Genomic DNA, 4,232 nt, shown 5'->3' with positions numbered 1-4,232 from the left:
GTGCTTAATGCCTTTATCGTTTAACTCATTCGATAACTGTTGTTTGTCTTTATTGATACGGGGACGTATAGTAATGTCATGAACTGGTGAGTAATTCCTTTATTTTGCAATACCACCTAGGGATAGGGGTAGGACGATCAATTGCGTTTAAATTTTGCTCTATAATGTTGTATTAGTTGCTAGGGGAGGCTAGGGATAGCAAGCCAGTAGTTAATATTAGGCTCTTTTCNCCGAGGGATCGGGTTAAGGGTAGGCTAAGAAAGTTGCATGACAATTAATTGATCAAACTAATAATTCAAGAGGAGTAGATAAGGGAGGGCGGATTAGATGAAATTGTAAACCCTCAACAACTCCATTCATCCATTGTTTTCTTTTGTCAATTGAATCAACTTTATTTTGCATGTTAATATTTTTGTTCTCAAATCAAATTAATTATTTTTATTTTCAAGTCTTATTATTTTAATTCACGTGAACGAGAAAGCCTTTCGAGTCTCTTGGGAAGAACGATATTGGGTTTTACCAATTATATTACTTGAACGATTTGGTACGCTTGCCAATCCGTCAACAACAAGTTATTAAATTTTCAATCTCCTCTCCAAATCCTTTATCAAAAGGCTCCATCTTATTCTCATCTTCGGGTGTTTGGGTGTTTATGTTATCCTCTCTTTTCTTCTACAACCATTAACAAACTTCAACCTAGGTCTACTTCTTGTGTTTTTTTGGGGTATCCTCCGAATCATCGTGGGTATAAATGCTTTGATTTATCATCTAGAAAAATCATCATTAGTCGTCATGTAACTTTTGACGAGACGCAGTTCCCTTTTGTAAAGTTACATAACCCTCCACTTCACACTTATCAGTTTTTAGACAATGGGCCATCTCCTTACATGGTCTATCATTACTCTACTATCCCAACCCCACCAACTACTCCTTTACAGGCCTCTCCACAACACCCAAGCCCACCAGTTGTTCCCTTATCCGCCTCGCCACAATCCATTTTATCGAGTCCAACAAATAGTTTGTCCAGCCAACAACAAAGCCTTCCCCAACCTACTAGGCCTAACCCTTCCACCTCACCTCCTCTACTACCCCTCTTTCTCCCTCACCCAACTCCACCCTCTCATCCCAGCCCACCAAAAAGGCCTGTTACCAGAAGCCAACATGGTATTTTTAAGCCTAAGAAGTCCTTGAATCTTCTTACATCTATGTCTAAGTCCTCAATACCTCGTAACCTCGTGTCTGCTCTCTGTGACCCGAATTGGAAGAAGGCTATGAATTATGAATATGATGCTCTTATTAATAATAAGACGTGGGAATTAGTGCCCCGTCCACCTAATGTTAATGTAATCCGATTTATGTGGATATTTTGTCATAAAGAAAACACTGATGGTTCTTTTGAGAGGCATAAAGCTCGTCTTGCAGGTGGTGGTAACACGCAGCAGGTTGGCGTTATTTGTGGTGACACATTTAGTCTGGTGGTCAAGCCAGCAACTATTCGCATAGTTCTCAGTTTGGCTCTTTCTAAAGCTTGGTCTATTCATCAACTTAACGTAAAAAATGCTTTTTTACATGGAGAACACAAGGAAACTGTTTACATGCATCAACCTTTGGGGTTTCGAGACCTTGCTCATCCTAATCATGTGTGTTTGTTGAAGAAATCTCTTTATGGGCTTAAACAAGCCCCACGGGCTTGGTATACAAGATTTGCTACCTATGTTCGTACTATTGGGTTTTATCATAGTACTTCAGATCATTCTTTGTTCATTTATCGTCGAGGTACTTCTATGGCTTATTTATTGTTATATGTGGATGGTATCATTTTGACTGCTTCTTCGGATGAGCTTCGTAAATCTATTATAACTCTTCTTAGCTCGGAATTTGCTATGAAGGATTTGGGACATTTGAGCTATTTTCTGGGTATCGTTGTTGCTCGTCATGCAAATGGTTTATTTTTATCTCAGAAAAAATATGTTGTAGAGATCCTTGACTGAGCTGGCATGTCATCTTGTAAGCCATCTCCTACTCCTGTCGATACCAAACCAAAGTTGAGTGTTGCTACTAGCCCACCTTTTGAGGATCTATCTCTCTATCAGAGTCTTGTAGGGGCTCTTCAGTACCTTACGTTCACTAGACCTGACATTACTTATGTCGTGCAACAGGTATGCTTATTCATGCATGATCCAAGGGAGGCGCACATGCATGCTCTCAAATGCATTTTGGGTACTATCGATCTTGGTCTTCATATATATCCATCTCCTACATCCACCCTTATTTCTTATACTGATGTTGATTAGGGCGGGTGCCCAGATGCACGAGGTTCTACATCTGGTTATTGTGTTTTTCTGGGATATAACTTAATCTCTTGGTCCGCCAAACGACAGGCTACCTTATCACGATCTAGTGTAGAGGCGGAATACCGAGGGGTTGCCAATGTGGTCTCTGAGTCATGTTGGTTGCGAAACTTACTTTTGCAGCTTCTTTGTCCTATTCAAAAGGCTACATTGGTATATTGTGATAATGTCAGTGCCATATACCTTGCTGGAAATCCTGTTCAGCATCAACGCACTAAGCATATTGAAATGGATATACATTTTGTTCGCAAAAAAGTCGTTCGTGGCCAGGTTCGAGTGTTACATGTTTCGTCGCGTTCGTGACCATCAATAGAAACAGTGCTTAAGGGTCCCCATATGTCAGCATGCAATAACTCAAAAAATTGAGAACTCTTGGAGGTGCTAAGAGAAAAAGGTAATTTCTTATGTTTGGCAAAATGACAAGTGTCACAAGGTGTACAATTCTTGTATATAATATCGGCATGTTGAGAAGATAACAATTGTAAAATGGAATTTGAAGTATGGCCTAGTCTATGGTGCCAAAGTGCACTGGTATTGACTGCATTTACAGCGAAAGCATTTGATTTATTGATATCATCATTTTGGAAAGGTAAATTGCAACGCATAGCATTTGATTCTGCAAGACAGTACAAGCCATTGATCTTCCTAGATGCTCCAATCATCTTGAAGTGAGATTTCTGGAAAAGAAGACAGTGAGAATCACAAAATATTGCCATACAGTCAATAGTGGAAACAAGTTTGGGAATAGAGATGAGATGAGCAGAAAAGTCAGGAACAAAAAGAACATCAAGAAGAAATAAGTCACCTATGTGAATATTCCCAGAGAAATTGGCAGTGACAGTAGTGTGATTAGGCAATTTAATGTGTATGGGTGTTATGGCATGAAGGTTATGAAAGAAGGATTTGGTGGGACAAATATGGTCCGTGGCACTACTATCAAATATCCAGGGAATAAAACCAGAAGATATACCTGAGTGTTTAACAGAGGCTTGATTCACCGAGGAAGAATGATCCTTACTGTGTTGAAGCAAAGCCAAAATTGCTTGATATTGGTCTTTAGAGAAAGTGAATTGGTCATTGGGAGGACTACCATCCAAATCAAGTTGTTGTAGAGAAGCAGTTGAATCTACTTCAACCAAACGGCAGAAGCTTTGGTGTTAGGCTTATTCTTTTTATAACCAACAGGAAAACCAATGCGAAAATAACAGGTTTCAATGGTGTGATTGGTTTTCTTGCATTTTTCACAGAAATTGTTGTTCTTGAAATTGTTCTTGCTAGCATTGAAAGGGACTTTGTTGGAAGAGTTGAATCATGGTTGAGCATTGGAAAACAGGTTGTTTAGGATTGGTGCCAATGAACTCACGTTCATGCTGAAGAACCATAGAAAAAGTTTTGACAATCGAAGGCATGGGATCCATTATCATGATTTGAGAACGAACTTGTGCATAGCTCTCATTGAGACCACGGAGAAATCGAATCACATAATCATCCTCTCTTTCTTTTTGAAGTTTCGCAAGAAGTCCACAAGCACAGGGAGTTAAGCAATTGCAGTTGAGAACACATTTATAGAGCTCCAACTCTTTCCATAGGATTTTCAATCTCGTATAATACTCAGAAACAGGTAAATCACCTTGATGGCAAGCAAGAATATGATCCTGAAGATCAGAAACCCTAAATTTATCAACATGGGAGAATCGATCCTTGAGATCTCTCCAAATCTCTGATGTTGTATCCATCCACCTCACAGATTGCTTGATCGAAGGAGTCATGGATCGTGTGAGCCAGGACATCACCATTCGATTTGAGCGACGCCAAGCTTCGTGAAGTGGATCTGAGAGAGGGGGACAAGGAAGAGTACCATCAATGAACTTCTCCTTGTTT

This window comes from Vigna radiata, chromosome 1 (assembly GCF_000741045.1).
Source record: "Vigna radiata var. radiata cultivar VC1973A chromosome 1, Vradiata_ver6, whole genome shotgun sequence".
NCBI lineage: Eukaryota > Viridiplantae > Streptophyta > Magnoliopsida > Fabales > Fabaceae > Vigna > Vigna radiata.
The sequence above is the reverse complement of the archived record's forward strand: the minus strand, read 5'-3'. Positions refer to the sequence as shown.